The sequence below is a fragment of the Pseudophryne corroboree genome, unplaced genomic scaffold (assembly GCF_028390025.1).
Source record: "Pseudophryne corroboree isolate aPseCor3 unplaced genomic scaffold, aPseCor3.hap2 scaffold_907, whole genome shotgun sequence".
Lineage (NCBI taxonomy): Eukaryota > Metazoa > Chordata > Amphibia > Anura > Myobatrachidae > Pseudophryne > Pseudophryne corroboree.
In genome coordinates, this window is record NW_026970487.1 from 161750 (window position 1) to 186212 (window position 24463).

General features: G+C 50.3%; 12 non-coding genes and 1 pseudogene across 12 annotated transcripts; all 13 read left to right on the plus strand.

Moving 5' to 3' along the window:
• Window positions 1–7210: 7210 nt before the first annotated feature.
• Window positions 7211–7374, plus strand: LOC135045372 (U1 spliceosomal RNA). Its single transcript, XR_010237848.1, has one exon. It is a non-coding gene; the product is annotated as a U1 spliceosomal RNA (small nuclear RNA).
• A 152-nt stretch (window positions 7375–7526) lies between these two features.
• LOC135045386 (U1 spliceosomal RNA) lies at window positions 7527–7689 on the plus strand. Its single transcript, XR_010237862.1, has one exon. It is a non-coding gene; the product is annotated as a U1 spliceosomal RNA (small nuclear RNA).
• Window positions 7690–8360: 671 nt separating this feature from the next.
• LOC135045369 (U1 spliceosomal RNA) lies at window positions 8361–8524 on the plus strand. The gene has a single exon (XR_010237845.1). It is a non-coding gene; the product is annotated as a U1 spliceosomal RNA (small nuclear RNA).
• A 152-nt stretch (window positions 8525–8676) lies between these two features.
• Window positions 8677–8839, plus strand: LOC135045391 (U1 spliceosomal RNA). The gene has a single exon (XR_010237867.1). It is a non-coding gene; the product is annotated as a U1 spliceosomal RNA (small nuclear RNA).
• A 646-nt stretch (window positions 8840–9485) lies between these two features.
• On the plus strand, window positions 9486–9649 carry LOC135045376 (U1 spliceosomal RNA). Its single transcript, XR_010237852.1, has one exon. It is a non-coding gene; the product is annotated as a U1 spliceosomal RNA (small nuclear RNA).
• Window positions 9650–9801: 152 nt separating this feature from the next.
• On the plus strand, window positions 9802–9964 carry LOC135045392 (U1 spliceosomal RNA). The gene has a single exon (XR_010237868.1). It is a non-coding gene; the product is annotated as a U1 spliceosomal RNA (small nuclear RNA).
• A 671-nt stretch (window positions 9965–10635) lies between these two features.
• Window positions 10636–10799, plus strand: LOC135045377 (U1 spliceosomal RNA). The gene has a single exon (XR_010237853.1). It is a non-coding gene; the product is annotated as a U1 spliceosomal RNA (small nuclear RNA).
• Window positions 10800–10951: 152 nt separating this feature from the next.
• Window positions 10952–11114, plus strand: LOC135045393 (U1 spliceosomal RNA). The gene has a single exon (XR_010237869.1). It is a non-coding gene; the product is annotated as a U1 spliceosomal RNA (small nuclear RNA).
• A 671-nt stretch (window positions 11115–11785) lies between these two features.
• Window positions 11786–11949, plus strand: LOC135045370 (U1 spliceosomal RNA). Its single transcript, XR_010237846.1, has one exon. It is a non-coding gene; the product is annotated as a U1 spliceosomal RNA (small nuclear RNA).
• A 152-nt stretch (window positions 11950–12101) lies between these two features.
• Window positions 12102–12264, plus strand: LOC135045384 (U1 spliceosomal RNA). The gene has a single exon (XR_010237860.1). It is a non-coding gene; the product is annotated as a U1 spliceosomal RNA (small nuclear RNA).
• Window positions 12265–12935: 671 nt separating this feature from the next.
• LOC135045379 (U1 spliceosomal RNA) lies at window positions 12936–13099 on the plus strand. The gene has a single exon (XR_010237855.1). It is a non-coding gene; the product is annotated as a U1 spliceosomal RNA (small nuclear RNA).
• A 152-nt stretch (window positions 13100–13251) lies between these two features.
• On the plus strand, window positions 13252–13414 carry LOC135045378 (U1 spliceosomal RNA). The gene has a single exon (XR_010237854.1). It is a non-coding gene; the product is annotated as a U1 spliceosomal RNA (small nuclear RNA).
• Window positions 13415–13566: 152 nt separating this feature from the next.
• LOC135045394 (U1 spliceosomal RNA) lies at window positions 13567–13708 on the plus strand (annotated as a pseudogene).
• Window positions 13709–24463: the final 10755 nt, after the last annotated feature.

The following is a 24463-nucleotide window of genomic DNA, read 5'->3' on the forward strand; positions in this document are numbered from 1 at the left end:
CCACCAAGTTCAATGTATGTGCAAAACATGGGACGTGCTGGAATTTGCCCAGATGTAATGCACGCACAATATTGGTGGCGTTGTCCGATGTCACAAATCCCCAGGAGAGTTCAATTGGGGTAAGCCATTCTGCGATGATGTTCCTCAGTTTCCGTAAGAGGTTGTCAGCTGTGTGCCTCTTATGGAAAGCGGTGATACAAAGCGTAGCCTGCCTAGGAACGAGTTGGCAATTGCGAGATGCTGCTACTGGTGCCGCCGCTGCTGTTCTTGCTGCGGGAGGCAATACATCTACCCAGTGGGCTGTCACAGTCATATAGTCCTGAGTCTGCCCTGCTCCACTTAACCACAGACAAGTGGACATTGGGTACAACTGCATTTTTTAGGACACTGGTGACTCTTTTTCTGAGGTCTGTGTACATTTTCGGTATCGCCTGCCTAGAGAAATGGAACCTAGAGGGTATTTGGTACCGGGGACACAGTACCTCAATCAAGTCTCTAGTTGCCTCTAAATTAACGATGGATACCGGAACCACGTTTCTCACCACCCAGACCTGAGTTATCCGCTTTGCAGCAGGATGACTGCTGTGATATTTCATCTTCCTCGCAAAGGACTGTTGGACAGTCAATTGCTTACTGGAAGAAGTACAAGTGGTCTTCCGACTTCCCCTCTGGGATGACGATCGACTCCCAACAGCAACAACAGCAGCGCCAGCAGCAGTAGGCGTTACACTCAAGGATGCATCGGAGGAATCCCAGGCAGGAGAGGACTCGTCAGAGTTGCCAGTGACATGGCCTGCAGGACTATTGGCTCTCCTGTCTAAGGAGGAAATTGACACTGAGGGAGTTGGTGGTGTGGTTTGCAGGAGCTTGGTTACAAGAGGAAGGGATTTAGTGGTTAGTGGACTGCTTCCGCTGTCATCCAAAGTTTTTGAACTTGTCACTGACTTATGATGAATGCGCTGCAGGTGACATATAAGGGAGGATGTTCCGAGGTGGTTAACGTCCTTATCCCTACTTATTACAGCTTGACAAAGGCAACACACGGCTTGACACCTGTTGTCCGCATTTGTGTACAGGATGCATACCTTCATGTCCCCATTTATCCACCTCATCAGGCGTAACTCAGATTTGCGGTACAGGACTGTCATTGCCAATTTCAGACGTTGCTGTTTGGTCTCTCCATGGCCCTGAGAATTTTCACCAAGGTAATGGCGGAAATGATGGTGCTCCTGTGCAAGCAAGGTGTCACAATTATCCCGTACTTGGGCGATCTCATAAAAGCGAGATCAAGAGAGCAGTTGCTGAACAGCGTATCACTTTCACTGAAAGTGTTACAGCAACACGGCTGGATTCTCAATATCCCGAAGTCGCAGTTGATTCCTACTACTCGTCTGTCTTTCTTGGGCATGATTCTAGACACAGACCAGAAGAGGGTTTATCTCCTGATAGAAAAGGCCCAGGAACTCATGACTCTTGTCAGGAACCTATTGAAACCAAAACAGGTGTCAGTGCATCACTGCACTCGAGTCCTGGGAAAGATGGTGGCATCATACGAGGCCATTCCAATCGGCAGGTTCCATGCGAGGACTTTCCAATGGGACCTACTGGACAAGTGGTCCGGGTCACATTTACAGATGCACTGGTTGATCACCCTGTCCCCCAGGGTCAGGGTATCACTCTTGTGGTGGCTGCAGAGTGCTCACCTTCTCGAGGGACGCAGATTCAGCATTCAGGGCTGGATCCTGGTGACCACAGACGCAAGCCTCCAAGGTTGGGGAGCAGTCACACAGGGAAGAAATTTCCAAGGTCTTTGGTCAAGTCAAGAGACTTGTCTTCACATCAACATCCTGGAACTAAGGGCCATATACAATGCCCTACGTCAAGCGGAGACCTTACTTTGCGACCAACCGGTTCTGATCCAGTCAGACAACGTCACCGCAGTGGCTCATGTAAACCGCCAAGGCGGCACAAGAAGCAGAGTGGCGATGGCACAAGCCACCAGAATTCTTCGCTGGGTGGAGAATCACGCAAGCGCACTGTCAGCAGTGTTCATTCCGGGAGTGGACAACTGGGAAGCAGACATCCTCAGCAGACACGACCTACATCCGGGAGAGTGGGGACTTCATCAGGAAGTCTTTGCACAGATTACAAGTCGGTGGGAACTGCCACAGATAGACATGATGCCGTCCCGGCTCAACAAAAAGCTACAGAGGTATTGCGCAAGGTCAAGAGACCCTCAGGCAGTAGCTGTAGACGCCCTAGTGACACCGTGGGTGTTCCGGTCGGTCTATGTATTTCCTCCTCTTCCTCTCATACCCAAGGTGTTGAGGATAATAAGACAAAGAGGAGTGAGAACAATCCTCATTGTTCCAGATTGGCCACGGAGGACCTGGTATCCGGATCTGCAGGAAATGCTCACAGAAGATCTGTGGCCTCTCCCTCTAAGACAGGACCTGTTGCATCAGGGGCCCTGTCTGTTCCAAGACTTACCGCGGCTGCGTTTGACGGCATGGCGGTTGAATGCCGGATCCTAGCATTCCGGTTGAGGTCATCCCTACGCTGATAAAGGCTAGGAAGGATGTAACGTTAAAACATTACACCGTATATGGCGAAATTATGTTTCTTGGTGTGAGGCCAGGAATGCTCCTACGGAAGAATTCCATCTGGGCCGTTTCCTTCACTTCCTACAAACTGGAGTGAATTTGGGCCTAAAATTAGGCTCTATTAAGGTCCAGATTTCGGCCTTATCCATTTTCTTTCAAAAAGAATTGGCTTCTCTTCCAGAAGTTCAGACTTTTGTAAAAGGAGTGCTGCATATTCAGCCTCCTTTTGTGCCTCCGGTGGCACCTTAGGACCTTAACGTGGTGTTAAGTTTTCTAAAATTACACTGGTTTGAACCACTTAAAACAGTGGAGTTAAAATATCTCACATGGAAGGTGGTCATGTTATTAGCCTTGGCTTCGGCTAGGCGAGTGTCAGAATTAGCGGCTTTGTCACATAAAAGCCCATATTTGGTATTCCATGTGGATAGAGCGGAATTGCAGACCCGTCCTCAATTCCTACCAAAAGTGGTCTCATCTTTTCATATGAACCAACCTATTGTGGTGCCTGTGGCTACGCGTGACTTGGAGGATTCCGAGTTACTTGATGTGGTTAGGGCTTTGAAAATTTACGTGGCCAGGACGGCTAGAGTCAGGAAAACTGAAGCGCTGTTTGTCCTGTATGCAACCAACAAGATTGGTGCCCCTGCTTCAAAGCAGGCTATTGCTCGCCGGATTTGTAACACGATTCAGCAAGCGCATTCTATGGCTGGATTGCAGTTACTGAAATCGGTCAAGGCCCATTCCACGAGGAAAGTGGGCTCTTCTTGGGCGGCTGCCCGAGGGGTCTCGGCACTACAGCTGTGTCAAGCTGCTACTTGGTCGGGTTCACACACCTTTGCAAAATACTATAAGTTTGATACCCTGGCTGAGGAGGAACTCATGTTTGCTCAATCGGTGCTGCAGAGTCATCCGCACTCTCCCGCCCGTTTTGGAGCATTGGTATAATCCCCATGGTCCTTACGGAGTCCCCAGCATCCTCTAGGACGTTAGAGAAAATAAGATTTTAAACCTACTGGTAAATCTTTTTCTCGTAGTCCGTAGAGGATGCTGGGCGCCCGTCCCAAGTGCGGACTACTTCTGCAATACTTGTATATAGTTATTGCTTCAATAAGGGTTATGTTATAGTTGCATCGGTCCTGCACTGATGCTATGTTGTTTTTTCATACTGATAACTGGGTAGTTTATCACAAGTTATACGGTGTGATTGGTGTGGCTGGTATGAATCTTGCCCTGGATTAACAAAATCCTTTCCTCATACTGTCCGTCTCCTCTGGGCACAGTTTCTCTAACTGTGGCATAGAGGGAGGAGCCAGTGCACACCCAGAACTAAAGTCTTTCTTAAAGTGCCCATGTCTCCTGTGGAGCCCGTCTATCCCCATGGTCCTTACGGAGTCCCCAGCATCCTCTACGGACTACGAGAAAAAGATTTACCGGTAGGTTTAAAATCTTATTTTCTACTTTATTCTTTTCTATCCTAGTTTATTACGACCAACTCTCATCCAAGGAGTTTGATATTCTACTACCTGCATGCAATTTAAATTGCTTAAATTGTTTATATGGTTGATTTGTCCTTCACAATCCATAATCTGCAACTTGGATGTACTTGTGTCATTGAAAATCTTATAATAAAAATGTATATACAGATACTCAACCTGTATATTGAAAAAAAAAAAAAGTTATAAGACATATGCATTCAATATTTGAAGAAACAAAATAAAATAAAGCTATCTATTGGGTTTCACTAACAAGCACATTGGAAGACTTGACTACTGTTAAAAGACATGCATTACATGGTATAGAGCCACAAACCACAATGTAGTAAAATAAAAACAAACTTACATGTGTATCAAACCTATGTGAGGCTTACATTGATAGTGCAAGATCAACACTCTATCAACTGTGCAAACTAGACTGCACATAAATGCCATAAAATTTATCTGAGATTTTAGTAAATAAGGCCCGTTGCTGTCCGGGTCACGCAGCCGTCACGGCCCGCCCCCATACGGTCCGGTCATGTCTGCGTTGTCCTGACTGTGCCCCCAAAATGGCGGCACAACGCCGCTGGCCCGACTCCTCCTGCCCAGTGACCGCCTCTGCCTGTCAATCAGGCAGAGGCGCTCACTGGGCAGAGATGCTGATCGCATCTCTGGCATGTGCCGGTGCACTGCGGCACCAGCACACACGCACTTCAGACCTGATCTCCTGTTGTGTGAATATGCACAGCAGGGATCAGGTCTGAATTAGGCCCTATATACAGCTGTCAGTAAGGCAGGGATGTGCTGCTGCCAGTGAGGCAGGGATGTGCTGCTGGTAGTGAAGCAGTGATGTGCTGCTGTCAGCGAAGCAGTGCTGTGCTGCTGTCAGCGAGACAGGGATGTGCTGCTGTCAGCGAAGCAGGGATGTGCTGCTGTCAGCGAAGCAGGGATGTGCTGCTGTCAGCGAAGCAGGGATGTGCTGCTGTCAGCGAGGCAGGGATGTGCTGCTGTCAGCGAGGCAGGGATGTGCTGCTGTCAGCGAGGCAGGGATGTGCTGCTATAAGTGAGGTAGGGATGTGCTGCTGTCATTGAAGCAGGAATGCACTTGGCTTTGTGGACACTTTTCAGAGAACAAATTTGTTAGCATAAAAATAAAGCCAGAAAATGAAGAGCTGTTTAATCACTCAATTGGATTTTTCTGCCAGCATATTTTTTTTCTCTGCAACCCACTGCTAAATTGTGCTTCCTAGCTGTTTTTTATAAAATCACTGAATCAAATCTAACTCTGATTACATCAGAGAAGGCCAGGTACCCTACACAATAAGAGTGGGTTTGAAATTTTGACTTGTCTACTTAAATATCACCAAAATCTGATCACAAGGTCAATTACGTCGCTGGGTGGGATTGAACCACCAACCTTTTGGTTAATAGCCGAACACACTAACCGATTGCGCCACAGAGACACTTTGCAAACAGTACATACTGACAAAGGCTAATAAGCATACATCTAGAACGTTTCCTAGAAAAACATTAAAAAATCAATAATCTGGAGAGTTTTTGTAAGATGTTTCTTCCATCAACCAATGAATAAACACATTGGTACTTTCCCATGATGAGTGAGTGCTTCAGGATCTCTTGCACTTACATGTGCAGCAGAGTACTGCAATGGAAGCATGCTGGACCCATAACCCAGAGGTAGGCAGATTGAAACTATCCTTTGCTATATGCATTTTTTTTTGTTAATTTAAGTAATCAAAACTGGGATTGATATTTTTGCTCTTTTATTTTTACTTAAAGTACAATAACTTTTACCATTTTAATTTGTTTTAATAGTATATTGACAGTATAGTTTTCTTTCAAAAATCCACTTAATTTTCTTTACCCTATTATTAAAATGGTAATTGACAAAAAAAACGACATTGTCACCAGAAGAGCAATACAAAATGTACAAGTGATATATTAAAATCATCTTTCCAGCTTGAATTTCAATGATGCATTGGGGCAACAATTTTGTGAGAAACATCTTCACCCTTAAATAAAGATTTTCGTAATTTCTTACCTGTGTGCTAATTAGATATCACCTTGTTTTCACATTAAACAGACTTCCACATGAGAAAGCAGCAAGGATGCAGTGGCGTTAATGTTTCCTGGTGTCAACCTGTATTATTTCAGTAGACATTGAAATGAGGATGCATCTTGCTGCCTTTCCAATGAAGCAAGTTTAATTTAGTAATAGGTGAAAAACCATCCCTACAAAGGTGTTAATCAGAGACTTGGCTTTGTGGACACTTTTCAGAGAACAAATTTGTTAGCATAAAAATAAAGCCAGAAAATGAAGAGCTGTTTAATCACGCAATTTGATTTTTTTGCCAGCATATTTCTTTTTCTCTGCAACCCACTGCTAAATTGTGCTTCCTAGATGTTTTTATAAAATCACTGAATCAAATCTAACTCTGATTACATCAGAGAAGGCCAGGTACCCTACACCATAACAGGGGGTATGAAATTTGACTTGTCTACTTAAAGATCACCAAAATCTGATAACAAGGTCAATTAGGTCCCTGGGTGGGATTGAACCACCAACCTTTTGGTTAATAGCCGTACATACTAACTGATTGCGCCACAGAGACCCTTTTACTTGCCTTACAGAGCAGCTCTGGAGCTGTTACAGTGCCCAGCTGCTGCAAGAAATCAGCTTGAATGCTTAAGCGGCTGGGGCATAGCCAACATGAGCCCCACACCGAAGGAGGGTGGAGGTGTTTAATGCGAACTAGGGGTCATCCAAGCGCCGCAAAAGGCCGCCATGCCCTGCACACCCCTTTTCTCTTTTCATATGCAGACGAGGGTTGAAGCCAACTTTGACCCACTGCTTGGATGACATCACCATATGCAAATCCATCTGCTGCAGGCCTTCCCCCAGGAATGCTTGCACTAGTTGTTGCATTTGGTTTGTTGTTTGGGGGTGCTTCAGTATTAGGCAGCCTTCTGCCCTCCCATGTTCATCTGAAAATATGTGTTCTCCCTGCAGTTGTTGTCCCCAGATGAGAGTTCCCTTGTGCTGCCTCAGTTGAATCTCCTTTACTTGACAGAGATGTGCCTGAGCAGCGGCCCTCCCCAGCTCTATCCCAAATCATACTTATTTTGCATAGGAGATACCATGGTCATGAAGATTGTTCTCCCAGGGTGAGGTTCATTCATTGCATTCTGGGTATGCTGACCCCTATGATTTCCCCAAATGTGGGAAACTCGACTGCATTATTTGTGGTAGTGGGGGACTGTGTTTGTGCTTTCCTCTGGTCAGCTCTGGTAAAAGTCAGATTTCTTTGTCTCAGATCTTCCTCTAGCCTTGTTCTTTTTTCTAGAGTTCCCTTGCGCTGCCTCAGTTGGATCTCCTTCACTTGACAGGGGGGTACCCGAGCAGCAACCCTCCCCAGCTCTAGCCCAACTCCTACTTACCTGCCAGGTGAGATACTATGATCATGAAGGTGCTTCTCCCAGGGCAAGGCTCACCCATTGCACTCTGGGTGTGCTGCTCCTGCGATTTCCCCAAATGTGGGAAACTTGACTGCATAATTTGTGTTTCCCCTGGTCGGCTCTCGTATAATTCAGATCTCTTTGTCTCAGGTCTCTCTCCAGCCTAGTTTGCTGTCTGTTTCCACTTCTCTTTTCTTGAGCCGCTCCCTTCTATGCCCTTGCGCACTATCCTGACTTCTCCCGTCTGCTTACTTTGTGCTTTCCAATGCACAATGCAAACTACAGGTAGTACTGCAGGGCCCACACCCTTTTACTTGCCTTACAGAGCAGCTCTGTGGCTGTTACAGTGCCCAGCTGCTGCAAGAAATCAGCTTGAATGCTTCAGGGGCTGGGGCATAGCCAACATGAGCCCCACACCGAAGGAGGGTGGAGGTGTTTAATGCGAACTAGGGGTCATCCAAGCGCCGCAAAAGGCCGCCATGCCCTGCACGCCCCTTTTCTCTTTTCATATGCAGACGAGGGTTGAAGCCAACTTTGACCCACTGCTTGGATGGCATTACCATATGCAAATCAATCTGCTGCAGGCCTTCCCCCAGGAATGCTTGCACTAGTTGTTGCATTTGGTTTGTTGTTTGGGGGTGCTTCAGTATTAGGCAGCCTTCTGCCCTCCCATGTTCATCTGAAAATATGTGTTCTCCCTGCAGTTGCTGTCCCCAGATGAGAGTTCCCTTGTGCTGCCTCAGTTGAATCTCCTTTACTTGACAGAGATGTGCCTGAGCAGCGGCCCTCCCCAGCCCTATCTCAAATCATACTTATTTTGCATAGGAGATACCATGGTCATGAAGATTGTTCTCCCAGGGTGAGGTTCATTCATTGCATTCTGGGTATGCTGACCCCTGTGATTTCCCCAAATGTGGGAAACTCGACTGCATTATTTGTGGTAGTGGGGGACTGTGTTTGTGCTTTCCTCTGGTCAGCTCTGGTAAAAGTCAGATTTCTTTGTCTCAGATCTTCCTCTAACCTTGTTCTTCTTTCGAGAGTTCCCTTGTGCTGCCTCAGTTGGATCTCCTTCACTTGACAGGGGGGTGCACGAGCAGCGACCCTCCCCAGCTCTAGCCCAACTCCTATTTACTTGCCAGGTGAGATACTATGATCAGGAAGGTGCTTCTCCCAGGGCAAGGCTCACCCATTGCACTCTGGGTGTGCTGCTCCTGCGATTTCCCCAAATGTGGGACACTTGACTGCATAATTTGTGTTTCCTCTGGTCGGCTTTCATATAATTCAGATCTCTTTGTCTCAGGTCTTTCTCCAGCCTAGTTTGCTGTCTGTTTCCACTTCTCTTTTCTTGAGCCGCTCCCTTCTATGCAGTTGCGCACTATCCTGACCTCTCCCGTCTGCTTACTTTGTGCCTTCCAACGCACAATGCATACTACAGGTAGTGCTGCAGGGCCCACACCCTTTTACATGCTTTACAGAGCAACTCTGGAGCTGTTACAGTGCCCAGCTGCTGCAAGAAATCATCTTGAATGCTTCAGGGGCTGGGGCATAGCCAACATGAGCCCCACACCGAAGGAGGGGTCATCCAAGCGCCACAAAAGGACACCATGCCCTGCACATCCCTTTTTTCTTTTCATATGCAGACGAGGGTTGAAGCCAACTTTGACCCACTGCTTGGATGACATCACCATATGCAAATCCATCTGCTGCAGGCCTTCCCCCAGGAATGCTTGCACTAGTTGTTGCATTTGGTTTGTTGTTTGGGGGTGCTTCAGTATTAGGCAGCCTTCTGCCCTCCCATGTTCATCTGAAAATATGTGTTCTCCCTGCAGTTGTTGTCCCCAGATGAGAGTTCCCTTGTGCTGCCTCAGTTGAATCTCCTTTACTTGACAGAGATGTGCCTGAGCAGCGGCCCTCCCCAGCCCTATCCCAAATCATACTTATTTTGCATAGGAGATACCATGGTCATGAAGATTGTTCTCCCAGGGTGAGGTTCATTCATTGCATTCTGGGTATGCTGACCCCTGTGATTTCCCCAAATGTGGGAAACTCGACTGCATTATTTGTGGTAGTGGGGGACTGTGTTTGTGCTTTCTTCTGGTCAACTCTGGTAAAAATCAGATTTCTTTGTCTCAGATCTTCCTCTAGCCTTGTTCCTCTTTCGAGAGTTCCCTTGTGCTGCCTCAGTTGGATCTCCTTCACTTGACAGGGGGGTACCCGAGCAGCGACCCTCCCCAGCTCTAGCCCAACTCCTACTTACCTGCCAGGTGAGAAACTATGATCATGTAGGTGCTTCTCCCAGGGCAAGGCTCACCCATTGCACTCTGGGTGTGCTGCCCCTGTGATTTCCCCAAATGTGGGAAACTTGACTGCATAATTTGTGTTTCCCCTGGTCGTCTCTCGTATAATTCAGATCTCTTTGTCTCAGGTCTCTCTCCAGCCTAGTTTGCTGTCTGTTTCCACTTCTCTTTTCTTGAGCCGCTCCCTTCTATGCCCTTGCGCACTATCCTGACTTCTCCCGTCTGCTTACTTTGTGCCTTCCAACACACAATGCAAACTACAGGTAGTGCTGCAGGGCCCACACCCTTTTACTTGCCTCACAGAGCAGCTCTGGAGCTGTTACAGTACCCAGCTGCTGCAAGAAATCAGCTTGAATGCTTCAGGGGCTGGGGCATTGCCAACATGAGCCCCACACCGAAGGAGGGTGGAGATGTTTAATGTGAACTAAGGGTCACCCAAGCGCCGCAAAAGGCCGCCATGCCCTGCACGCCCCTTTTCTCTTTTCATATGCAGACGAGGGTTGAAGCCAACTTTGACCCACTGCTTGGATGGCATTACCATATGCAAATCAATCTGCTGCAGGCCTTCCCCCAGGAATGCTTGCACTAGTTGTTGCATTTGGTTTGTTGTTTGGGGGTGCTTCAGTATTATGCAGCCTTCTGCCCTCCCATGTTCATCTGAAAATATGTGTTCTCCCTGCAGTTGTTGTCCCCAGATGAGAGTTCCCTTGTGCTGCCTCAGTTGAATCTCCTTTACTTGACAGAGATGTGCCTGAGCAGCGGCCCTCCCCAGCCCTATCCCAAATCATACTTATTTTGCATAGGAGATACCATGGTCATGAAGATTGTTCTCCCAGGGTGAGGTTCATTCATTGCATTCTGGGTATGCTGACCCCTGTGATTTCCCCAAATGTGGGAAACTCGACTGCATTATTTGTGGTAGTGGGGGACTGTGTTTGTGCTTTCTTCTGGTCAACTCTGGTAAAAATCAGATTTCTTTGTCTCAGATCTTCCTCTAGCCTTGTTCCTCTTTCGAGAGTTCCCTTGTGCTGCCTCAGTTGGATCTCCTTCACTTGACAGGGGGGTACCCGAGCAGCGACCCTCCCCAGCTCTAGCCCAACTCCTACTTACCTGCCAGGTGAGATACTATGATCATGTAGGTGCTTCTCCCAGGGCAAGGCTCACCCATTGCACTCTGGGTGTGCTGCCCCTGTGATTTCCCCAAATGTGGGAAACTTGACTGCATAATTTGTGTTTCCCCTGGTCGTCTCTCGTATAATTCAGATCTCTTTGTCTCAGGTCTCTCTCCAGCCTAGTTTGCTGTCTGTTTCCACTTCTCTTTTCTTGAGCCGCTCCCTTCTATGCCCTTGCGCACTATCCTGACTTCTCCCGTCTGCTTACTTTGTGCCTTCCAACACACAATGCAAACTACAGGTAGTGCTGCAGGGCCCACACCCTTTTACTTGCCACACAGAGCAGCTCTGGAGCTGTTACAGTACCCAGCTGCTGCAAGAAATCAGCTTGAATGCTTCAGGGGCTGGGGCATTGCCAACATGAGCCCCACACCGAAGGAGGGTGGAGATGTTTAATGCGAACTAAGGGTCACCCAAGCGCCGCAAAAGGCCGCCATGCCCTGCACGCCCCTTTTCTCTTTTCATATGCAGACGAGGGTTGAAGCCAACTTTGACCCACTGCTTGGATGGCATTACCATATGCAAATCAATCTGCTGCAGGCCTTCCCCCAGGAATGCTTGCACTAGTTGTTGCATTTGGTTTGTTGTTTGGGGGTGCTTCAGTATTAGGCAGCCTTCTGCCCTCCCATGTTCATCTGAAAATATGTGTTCTCCCTGCAGTTGTTGTCCCCAGATGAGAGTTCCCTTGTGCTGCCTCAGTTGAATCTCCTTTACTTGACAGAGATGTGCCTGAGCAGCGGCCCTCCCCAGCCCTATCCCAAATCATACTTATTTTGCATAGGAGATACCATGGTCATGAAGATTGTTCTCCCAGGGTGAGGTTCATTCATTGCATTCTGGGTATGCTGACCCCTGTGATTTCCCCAAATGTGGGAAACTCGACTGCATTATTTGTGGTAGTGGGGGACTGTGTTTGTGCTTTCCTCTGCTCAGCTCTGGTAAAAGTCAGATTTCTTTGTCTCAGATCTTCCTCTAGCCTTGTTCTTCTTTCGAGAGTTCCCTTGTGCTGCCTCAGTTGGATCTCCTTCACTTGACAGGGGGGTGCCCGAGCAGCGACCCTCCCCAGCTCTAGCCCAACTCCTACTTACCTGCCAGGTGAGATACTATGATCAGGAAGGTGCTTCTCCCAGGGCAAGGCTCACCCATTGCACTCTGGGTGTGCTGCTCCTGCGATTTCCCCAAATGTGGGAAACTTGACTGCATAATTTGTGTTTCCTCTGGTCGGCTCTCGTATAATTCAGATCTCTTTGTCCCAGGTCTTTCTCCAGCCTAGTTTGCTGTCTGTTTCCACTTCTCTTTTCTTGAGCCGCTCCCTTCTATGCCCTTGCGCACTATCCTGACCTCTCCCGTCTGCTTACTTTGTGCCTTCCAATGCACAATGCATACTACAGGTAGTGCTGCAGGGCCCACACCCTTTTACATGCTTTACAGAACAGCTCTGGAGCTGTTACAGTGCCCAGCTGCTGCAAGAAATCATCTTGAATGCTTCAGGGGCTGGGGAATAGCCAACATGAGCCCCACACCGAAGGAGGGTGGAGATGTTTAATGCGAATTAAGGGTCATCCAAGCGCCACAAAAGGACGCCATGTCCTGCACATCCCTTTTTTCTTTTCATATGCAGACGAGGGTTGAAGCCAACTTTGACCCACTGCTTGGATGACATCACCATATGCAAATCCATCTGCTGCAGGCCTTCCCCCAGGAATGCTTGTACTAGTTGTTGCATTTGGTTTGTTGTTTGGGGGTGCTTCAGTATTAGGCAGCCTTCTGCCCTCCCATGTTCATCTGAAAATATGTGTTCTCCCAGCAGTTGTTGTCCCCAGATGAGAGTTCCCTTGTGCTGCCTCAGTTGAATCGCCTTTACTTGACAGAGATGTGCCTGAGCAGCGGCCCTCCCCAGCCCTATCCCAAATCATACTTATTTTGCATAGGAGATATCATGGTCATGAAGATTGTTCTCCCAGGGTGAGGTTCATTCATTGCATTCTGGGTATGATGACCCCTGTGATTTCCCCAAATGTGGGAAACTCGACTGCATTATTTGTGGTAGAGGGGGACTGTGTTTGTGCTTTCCTCTGGTCAGCTCTGGTAAAAGTCAGATTTCTTTGTCTCAGATCTTCCTCTAGCCTTGTTCTTCTTTCGAGAGTTCCCTTGTGCTGCCTCAGTTGGATCTCCTTCACTTGACAGGGGGGTGCCCGAGCAGCGACCCTCCCCAGCTTTAGCTCAACTCCTACTTACCTGCCAGGTGAGAAACTATGATCAGGAAGGTGCTTCTCCCAGGGCAAGGCTCTCCCATTGCACTCTGGGTGTGCTGCCCCTGTGATTTCCCCAAATGTGGGAAACTTGACTGCATTATTTGTGGTAGTGGGGGACTGTGTTTGTGCTTTCTTCTGGTCAACTCTGGTAAAAATCAGATTTCTTTGTCTCAGATCTTCCTCTAGCCTTGTTCCTCTTTCGAGAGTTCCCTTGTGCTGCCTCAGTTGGATCTCCTTCACTTGACAGGGGGGTACCCGAGCAGCGACCCTCCCCAGCTCTAGCCCAACTCCTACTTACCTGCCAGGTGAGATACTATGATCATGTAGGTGCTTCTCCCAGGGCAAGGCTCACCCATTGCACTCTGGGTGTGCTGCCCCTGTGATTTCCCCAAATGTGGGAAACTTGACTGCATAATTTGTGTTTCCCCTGGCCGTCTCTCGTATAATTCAGATCTCTTTGTCTCAGGTCTCTCTCCAGCCTAGTTTGCTGTCTGTTTCCACTTCTCTTTTCTTGAGCCGCTCCCTTCTATGCCCTTGCGCACTATCCTGACTTCTCCCGTCTGCTTACTTTGTTCCTTCCAACACACAATGCAAACTACAGGTAGTGCTGCAGGGCCCACACCCTTTTACTTGCCTCACAGAGCAGCTCTGGAGCTGTTACAGTACCCAGCTGCTGCAAGAAATCAGCTTGAATGCTTCAGGGGCTGGGGCATTGCCAACATGAGCCCCACACCGAAGGAGGGTGGGGGTGTTTAATGCGAACTAAGGGTCATCTTGAACTTGAACCGTTTTATATACGTGTTCAAAGATTTAAAATGGGTCTCACCGAACCGTCCGGTTTCGGTACCACAAACATTGTGGAATAGTAACCCCTTCCTTGTTGAAGGAGGGGTACCTTGACTATCACCTGCTGCAAATACAGCTTGTGAATTTGCCTCTATCACAGCCTCCCTGTCCAAGGGAGATGTTGGCAAGGCAGATTTTAGGAAACGGCGAGGGGGAGACGTCTCGAATTCCAGCTTGAATCCCTGAGACACTACTTGTAGAATCCAGGGATCCACCTGTGAGCAAGCCCACTGATTGCTGAAGCACTTGAGACGGGCCCCCACCGCACCTGGCTCCACCAGTGGAGCCCCAGCGTCATGCTGTGGACTTAGCGGAAGCGGGGGAGGACTTTTGTTCCTGGGAACTGGCTGTATATATATATATATATGCACACACACTCATGTATATACATGTATACACAAATACACGTATGTACATGTTTATGTATGTATAATACACTGAGTACATTATATTTATGAATTAATTGCTTCCCGATTCTGCAGCAGCATCATCAGCACCATCAGTGTTACTCACAGTCACTTCACACTGACTGCTGCACAACACATCACTTAATTTCCGGGCCGCCCGCCACCTGGTGAAGAGACATGGGAGATGAAGGACCAGCAGTGCCACGTTGAGCGGAAGTATTGTGATTTAGTTACCCACACACTCCTTGTGACACCTGCTCCCCGTCTGCCCTCCCACCCGCCGCCTGCCATCCGGAACCCGCACTGACAAGTAAGTCTCAGCAGAATGTGTCTGCCGGCGGCTCCCAGTCCCCCCTAGAGGAACACTGCCAGTGGTGTGGCAGCCGCGGCACACTAGGACTGAGAGACCGCAGCGGGAGGAAAGCACGGGTGGGCGGGAGGAGAGCATAGGCGGACATCACCACGTCACATTGCAAGGTGACACCAGTCCCCCCAGTGAGGCCGCCGACGAATGCACTCAGCATAGTATTAGCAGCAGGCAGAGGGGGGGCGGGCGCAGCGGTGGTGGGAGGTACGGAAATGAGCTACAGGCTAGGCTCCACCGATCACACACTCAGCGATCACTGTGCCACAGCAAGCGTATCGTGCAGCGGTGCTGGACATTAGGGAGTGCCTGTGCGCACCAGGCACCCCCTGTTCGCACGCCTATGCGCTACCACCCCCCATATGCCACACTACATCACTATGCTATAGCCCTCCCATATGCTGCACTTCATAGTTACACTATACCCCCCATACAACATACTACATCACCACAGTACACTACTCACAATAAAATTAAAACATCCCAGTTCCTCATTCTTAATGAGCTCACGTGAGTTCTCTCCCCAACGGAGCTCCAGACCAAGTAACAATGAAGACACCAGCAGCGTGTAGGGGGCAGGCCTGGTCCACTTGTCAGGAGAGAGCAGTCACTGGAGGGTAAGAAGGGGACGGGGCCTAGTCCTACAGACGGGAGAGAGCACAGACAGGAGAGAGCAAGGTACAGGGGTAGAAGGGGACGGCTGATGTGAAGAAGGGGGCGGGGCCTATTCTTGCATCCTTTCAAAATTCGACTTTTTAAAATTCGACATTTGACAAATTCGATTTTCTGCAATGGTACAAATGCGGCAATTCAACAAAAGTATATTCAATTGAAGTTTGTAAATTCGACAACAGTGCTTTTAAACAGTAAATTCGTCATTTTCAATCCGCCACACTTTGCAGGCGGAATCTAATAAAAAATAATATTTTTTTGGGGTAATAGCATATCTATTTATATTAGAAGGGATTAGGTACTTGGTTTGTCTTTTTTGGAGGCACAAGTATTATTTATATATTTTTTAAAAGATTATTATTATTATTATTTTTTTTTTAAATGGAATGTGAAAAACCCGGAAAAGAAAAATTGCGTGGGGTCCCCCCTCCAAAGCATAACCAGCCTCGGGCTCTTCGATCCGGTCCTGGTTCTAAAAATCCGGGGGAAAAACGGACAGGGGATCCCCCGTATTTTTAAAACCAGCTCCGGGCTCTGCGCCTGGTGCTGGTGCAAAAAATACGGGGGACAAAAAGAGTAGGGTCCCCCATTATTTTTACACCAGCATCGGGCTCCACTAGCTGGACAGATAGTGCCACAGCCGGGGGTCACTTTTATACAGTGCCCTGCGGCCGTGGCATTAAATATCCAACTAGTCACCCCTGGCCGGGGTACCCTGGGGGAGTGGGGACCCCTTCAATCAAGGGGTCCCCCCCCAGCCACCCAAGGGCCAGGGGTGAAGCCCAAGGCTGTCCCCCCATCCAAGGGCTGCGGATGGGAGGGTGATAGCCTTGAGAAAATTGAAAGAATATTGTTTTTTCCAGTAGTACTACAAGTCCCAGCAAGCCTCCCCCGCAATCTGGTACTTTGAGAACCACAAGTACCAGCATGCGGGAGAAAAACGTGCCCGCTGGTACCTGTAGTTCTACTGGGGGAAAAATACCCAAATAAAAACAGGACACAGACACCGTGAAAGTATAACTTTATTTCACACCTGCCGACACACACATACTTACCTATGTTGACACGAAGCAGTCGGTCCTCTTCTCCAAGTAGAATCCACGGGTACCTGAAAATAAAAGATAATTATACTCACCTGATCCAGGTTCCAGATTAACTCCACGTACTTGGCAAAACAACAAACCGAACACCCGGACCAGACGGACTGAAAGGGGTCCCATGTTTACACATGGGACCCCTTTCCACGAATGCAGACATCCGAATCTCGCGGGAATCCGACAGCGGGATGATGACGTTCGGGCGCGCTCGGGTTAGCCGAGCAAGGCGGGAAGGTTCGAACCTGCCTCGGACCCATGTAAAATGGGTGAAGTTCGGGGGGTCCGGATTCCGACGAACCGAACCCACTCATCACTAGTATGTACGTGTGTGTCAGGTGCCGTGCGCGTACGTACGTGTGTGTCAGGTGTCGTGCGTGTACGTGTGTGTGTGTGTGTGTGTGTCAGGTGGCGCGTACCTACATGTGTGTATGTCAGGTGCTGTGCATGTGTGTACGTACACGCGTGTATGTGTCAGGTGCCGCGCGTGTGTGTGTGTGTGTGTGCCAGTGTGCCAGGAGCCACGCGTGTACATGCGTGAGGGTGTTAGGAGCCGCACGTATACGTACATACGTGTAGGTTTCAGGTACCGCGCGTATACATACGTGTGTGTGTCAGGAGCCGAGCGCGTACGTACATGTGTGTGTGTCAGGAGCAACGCGCGTGTGTGTCAGGAGCCACACGTGTGCATACGTGTGTGTGTCAGGTGCCACACATGTACGTACGTGTGTGTGTGTGTGTTTGTGTCAGGTGCCGCGCGTGTACGTGTGTGTGTCAAGTGCCGCGTGTGTACGTACGTATGTGTGTGCCTGGAGCCGCGCGTGTACATACATGTGTGTGTGTGTGTCTCAGGTGCTGTACGTGTATGTGTGTGTCTCAGGTGCTGCACGTGTATATGTGTGTATTTCAGGTGCTGCATTTGTATGCGTCAGCTGCCACGTGGGTGTCAGGTGTTGAGCGTGTATGTGTTTGTGTCAGCTGTCGCATCTGTATGTGTGTGACTGTCAGGTGCTGCGCGTGTATGTGTGTTTCAGGTGCTGTTCATGTATGTGGGAGTGGCAGGTGCTGCGTGTGTATACGAGTGTGTGTGAGGTGCTGCGAGTGTATGTGTGTGTTAGGTGCACTGAGTGTATATGATTGTGTGTCAGGTGCTGTGCATGTGTGCGTTAAATGCCACATGTATATATGTGTGTCAGGTGCTGCGTGTGTGTGTGTGTGTGTGTGTGTGTCAGGTGCTGCATGTTTGTATGTGTGTGTGTGTGTCAGGTGCTGCATGTCTGTATGTGTGTGTGTGTCAGGCGCTGCATGTCTGTGTGTGTGTGTGTGTGTGTGTGTGTGTGTGTCAGGTGCTGCATGTCTGTATATGTGTGTGGGTGTGTCAGGTGATGCATGTCTGTGTGTGGGTGTGTCAGGTGATGCATGTGTGTGTGTGTGTGGGTGTGTCAGGTGCTGCATGTCTGTGTGTGTGTGTGTGGGTGTGTGTGTCTGTCAGGTGCTGCATGTGTGTGTCAGGTGCTGCATGTCTGCGTGTGTGTGTGTCAGGCGCTGTATGTCTGCGTGTGTGTGTCAGGCGCTGCATATCTGTGTCAGGTGCTGTGTGTGTGTGTGCGTGTCTGTCAGGTGCTGCGTGTCTGCATGTGTGTCAGGCGCTGCGTGTCTGCGTGTGTGTCAGGCGCTGCGTGTCTGCGTGTGTCAGGCGCTGCGTGTCTGCGTGTGTGTCAGGCGCTGCGTGTGTGTCAGGCGCTGCGTGTGTGTCAGGCGCTGCGTGTGTGTCAGGCGCTGCGTGTCTGCGTGTGTGTCAGGCGCTGCGTGTCTGCGTGTGTGTCAGGCGCTGCGTGTGTGTCAGGCTCTGCGTGTGTCAGGCGCTGCGTGTGTGTCAGGCGCTGCGTGTCTGCGTGTGTGTCAGGCACTGCGTGTCTGCGTGTGTGTCAGGCGCTGCGTGTCTGCGTGTGTGTCAGGCGCTGCGTGTGTGTCAGGCTCTGCGTGTGTCAGGCGCTGCGTGTGTGTCAGGCGCTGCGTGTCTGCGTGTGTGTCAGGCGCTGCGTGTCTGCGTGTGTGTCAGGCGCTGCGTGTCTGCGTGTGTGAGGGGAGGGTGACCGGACACACGGCAGGGAGGGGGTGGCCGAACACAGCAGGAAGAGGGGGGAGTTGCCGAACACACAGCAGGGGAGGGGAGGGGATGGTGGCCAGACAAACAGCAGGGGAGGGGAGGGGGGGGAGGGGAGGCCGGACACACAGCAGGTGAGGGGGGGGGTGGCTGGACACACAGCAGGGAGGGGGGGTAGGCAGGACACACAGCAGGGGAGGGGAGGGTGGCCGGACAAACAGCAGGGAGAGAGGGGGGGGGGGGGTAGGCCGGACACACAGCAGGGGAGGGGGGGTGGCTGGACACACAGCAGGTGAGGGGGGGCTGGACACACAGCAGGTGAGGGGGGGGGGCTGGACACACAGCAGGTGAGGGGGGGGGCCTGGACACACAGCAGGTGAGGGGGGGGGCTGGACACACAGCAGGTGAGGGGGGGGGGGCTGGACACACAGCAGGTGGGGGGGGCTGGACATGCAGCAGGTGAGGGGGGGGCTGGACACGCAGCAGGTGAGGGGGGGTAGGCCGGACACACAGCAGGGGAGGGGAGGGTGGCCGGACACACAGCAGGGGAGGGGAGGGTGGCCGGACACACAGCAGGGGAGGGGAGGGTGGCCGGACAAACAGCAGGGGAGGGGAGGGTGGCCGGACAAACAGCAGGGAGGGGGGGGTAGGCCGGACACACAGCAGGGGAGGAGGGGGGGCTGGACACACAGCAGGTGAGGGGGGGGGCTGGACACACAGCAGGTGAGGGGGGGGGTAGGCCGGACACACAGCAGGGAGGGGGGGGGTAGGCCGCCGGACACACAGCAGGGGAGGGGAGGGTGGCCGGACAAACAGCAGGGAGGGGGGGGTAGGCCGGACACACAGCAGGTGAGGGGGGGGGTGGCTGGACACACAGCAGGTGAGGGGGGGGGGTCTGGACACACAGCAGGGGGGGGGGGTAGGCCGGACAAACAGCAGGGAGGGGGGGGGGTAGGCCGGACACACAGCAGGGAGGGGGGGGGGGGCTGGACACAGCAGGGGGGGGGGGGTAGGCCAGACACACAGCAGGTGAGGGGGGGGGGGGCTGGACACACAGCAGGGAGGGGGGGGGGTAGGCCGGACACACAGCAGGTGAGGGGGGGGGGCTGGACACACAGCAGGTGAGGGGGGGGGGCTGGACACACAGCAGGTGAGGGGGGGGTAGGCCGGACACACAGCAGGTGAGGGGGGGGGTGGCTGGACACACAGCAGGGAGGGAAGGGGGTAGGGGGGTGGCCTTATTATAATAACCGTGTGGGGGAGGAGTCTGCGGCGGTGGGTGAATGAGATGTGGGGGCAGGCTGCTAAGGGTGCAGGGGAGGAGGGGAAGGGAGCCGGATGGATCTGAATGTGAGCCGCACGTAAGGGACCATACTGATCCTCCCCACCTCAGCCCGCTGGTGCTGCTGCCTGACTTCTTCCGTGCAGCACAGCTGTCTTCTCCGGCTGCCGCTGCCGCTCCCGCACCCGCTTCAGGTGTGGGGGTACCACACCGCTCAGTAGGCAAGCGCTGTCAGTCAGGAGTCAGCGCTGCACCGGATGTCTCTTCTGGATGTCCTCTGACTTTCTCCTGCGGCGCAACTCCAGCTATTCCTCCCGCTGCGGCTCCCACTTCGGGTAAGGGGACCATATTGCTCAGTAGTGAGCACTTTCGGTAAGCCTGCGGCTGCTATGCCGCTACCCCTCTCCTCCACAGTCCTAATGGGTCGCTGCAGTCTGTAAGGGACCGCAGGTGCACACACCCAGGAACCGCTGGCTCTCCTCCCGCCGCCAGCAGCTACTTTTATAACCTCAGCCTGCACGAGACCCCTTCCCTCACTCACTCTCGCTCTCCTGGCGGCCACTGCGCAGCCGCAACAAATTGAAAAGCCCTATCTCTATAATGGGGCATATTTCTCTTAATTAAAAAAACCCTATAACTTTCTGAAAAACCACAACCCCAAAAGGCACTACACTGGGGCATACTCTATCTAGTAAAACAAACCCCAAGTCTTAATTCGTCCTCTATCCGGAGTTATGCCTTCCCAAAAAATATCTAATTCACTCTATAGGAAAACGGTGTCAAAAAGCCACAAAGGAAGCCACAGAAAAAAACTGACAGTTGGAACTTTAGGTTACTCCCAATTCCTCATTTTTTATTATTTTGCCCTGAAATTTGGCATGCAGCACCGGGTGACGATTCTACACGCCCATGCCAAATTTCAGCTCAGTACGTCCAATCAGTTTTGAGGTGTAGCCCCTCAAACACCATGCCCCCATCTCAGAAGTTCCCTATGGGAGAATTCCGTTTGTTCGATTCAGCCTTAATATAAGGGCACGACCGTGCCCTTATAATATCTATCTATCTATCTATCTATCTATCTATCTATCTATCTATCTATCTATCTATCTATCGTATGTGTGTGTATATATACATCTATACATACATGCGCTAACACCTGGACATACACTGATGTACCCACACCTAATATCCATACATACACGCCCTGACACCTGGACATACACCAACATTCCCACACCTGCATCTATACATACACATGCTGACACCTGGACATACACCAACATACAAGCACCTGCATCTATATATACACGCGCTGACAAATGGACATACACCGACGTACCCACACTTGCATCTATACATACATGCACTGACATCTGGACATACAAGCACCTGCATCTATACATACACGCGCTGACACCTGAACCTACACTGACCTTCCCACACCTGCATCTATACATACACATTCTGACACCTGGACATACACAGACGTACCCACACCTGCATCTATACATACACGCGTTGACACCTGGACGTACACTGACGTACACACACCTAAATCTATATATGCATGGATGCAAATGTGGGTACGTCTGTATACGTCCAGGTGTTAGCATGTGTATGTATAGATGTTAGGTGTGGGTACATCAGTGTATATCCAGGTGTCAGCACATGTATGTATAGATTCACATGTGGGTAAGCCGGTGTACGTCCACGTGTCAGCATGTGTAGGTATAGATGCAGGTGTGGGTACGTTGGTGTACGTTTAGGGGTCAGCGTGTTAATGTATAGATGTTGGTGTGTATGTCAGTGTACGTACAGATATAGGTGTGTGTGTGTGTGTGTGTGTGTATGTATGTATGTATGTATATGTATAGAGGAAGGTGTGATACATACATATAACACATACATGATAGATACATACATATATCACACACACGATAGATAGATAGATAGATAGATACATACAAGATAGATACATACATACATGATAGATACATATATATACACACACATACGATAGATAGATAGATAGATAGATAGATAGATAGATAGATAGATAGATAGATAGATAGATAGATACATATATATATATATATCACAAACATATATGATTCATACATATATCACACACACATACATGATACATACATGAGAAAGACCTGGGATGGTGATGAGGCCAGGGCCCCCTGCTGATGTTGCGTTGAGGAAGGCAGTGTTCCAGGGCAGATGCCAGTCGGGGAGAGCGCCGCGCAGCCCGGGAAAAATACTGCTGAGGAGCTACATCTGGAAGAGCCCCTGGGAGGGAGAGTGCCACATGCCCCATCCTGCGCGGCAGACTCTGCAGGCCTGCACATGGGAAGGGAGGTCTCTGGCCACACGTACTCACCCTTCTGCTGAAGCCCCGCTGCTGTCCCCATCAGCGCTCTCCAGCGGGGAGCGGGGCCAGGATGAACCTCAACCTGTGAGAACTATCTTCATGATTAAGAGATCTCATATGCAAGATAAGTATGTGTTGGGATAGGGCTGGGGAGGGTGGCTGCTCGGGCACACCCCCGTCAAGTTAAGGAGATTTAACTGAGGAAGCACAAGGGAACTCTCGTCTGGGGACAACAACTGCAGGGAGACCACATCTTTTCAGATGAACATGGGAGGGCGGAAGGCTGCCTAATACTGAAGCACCCTCAGACATTAAACCATATGCAACAACTATTGCAAGCATTCCTGGGGGAAGGTCTGCAGCAGACGGATTTGCATACGGTGATGTCATCCAAGCAGTGGGCCAAAGTTGGCTGGAACCCTCATCTGTATATGAAAAGAGAAAAGGGGCATGCAGGGCATGGCGGCCTTTTGCGGCGCTTGGATAACCCCAAGTTTGCATTAAACACCCCCACCCTCCTTCGGTGTGGGGCTCATGTTGGCCATGCCCAAGCCCCTGAAGCATTCAAGCTGATTTCTTGCAGCAGCTGGGCACTGTAACAGCTTCAGAGCTGCTCTACAAGACAAGTAAAAGGGTGTGGGCCCTGCAGCACCACCTGTAGTTTGCATACACACATATATAGGACAGCATCTCTTATATGCCCCAGGGTCAATAAAATAGTATCCTTGTCTAGGCTATCCATCCCCTCAGATAAGGTATTTGTCCATGCCGCTACAGCACTACACACCCAGGCCGACGCAATTGCCGGTCTGAGTAAGGTACCTGAATGTGTATAAATGGACTTCAGGGTAATCTCCTGTTTGCGGTCAGCACACTCTTTGAGGGTAGCCGTATCCTGGGACGGGAGGGCTACCTTCTTGGATAAGCGTGTTAATGCTTTGTCCACCCTAGGGGAGGATTCCCATCGTAACCTATCCGTTGATGGGAAAGGATACGCCATAAGAATCCTTTTGGAAATCTGCAGTCTTTTATCTGGAGATTCCCAAGCTTTTTCACATAACTCGTTCAGCTCGTGTGAGGGGGGAAAGGTTACCTCAGGCTTCTTTCCCTTGTACATATGTACCCTCTTGTCAGCGACAGGGGGTTCCTCTGTGATGTGCAAAACATCTTTTATTGCCATAATCATAAATCGAATGGATTTTGCCAATTTTGGTTGTAACTTTGCATCATCGTAATCGACACTGGAGTCAGAATCCGTGTCGGTATCTGTGTCAACAATCTGGGATAGTGGGCGCTTATGAGACCCTGACAGTCCCTGCAACATAGGATCAGGCATGGGTTGAAACCCTGACTGTCCCAAAGCTTCTGCCTTGTCTAATCTTTTGTGCAATGAGTTTACACTAGCATTTAAAACATTCCACATATCCATCCAATCAGCTGTCGGCGGAGACACCACATTCATTTGCTCCCGCTCCTCTCTAATATAGCCTTCTTCCTCAGACATGTCGACACACGTGTACCGACACACTTCACACACAGGGAATGCTTTTTCTGAAGACAGTTTCCCCACAAGGCCCTTTGGAGAGACAGAGAGAGAGTATGCCAGCACACCCCCCAGCGCTATATAACCCAGGAATAAAACAGTAACTTAATGTTTGCCCAGTAGTGCTGCTGTATGTAATTTGCGAATTATGTGCCCCCCCCCCCCCCCCTCTTTTCAACCCTCTTGTCTAACGTGGTATAAGCAGGGTAGAGTCCGGGGAGCTTCCTCTCAGCGGTGCTGTGGAGAAAAAATGGCGCTGGTGAGTGCTGAGGGAGAAGCCCCGCCCCCTCGGAGGCGGGCTTCTGTCCCGCTTAAACTGTAAAATTGGTGGGGGCTTATACATATATAAAGTGCCCAGCTGTATATATGTTATATTTTTGCGAAAGAGGTTTATATTGCTGCCCAGGGCGCCCCCCCTGCGCCCTGCACCCTTACAGTGACCGGAGTATGTGAGGTGTATGGGAGCAAAGGCGCACAGCTGCAGTGCTGTGCGTT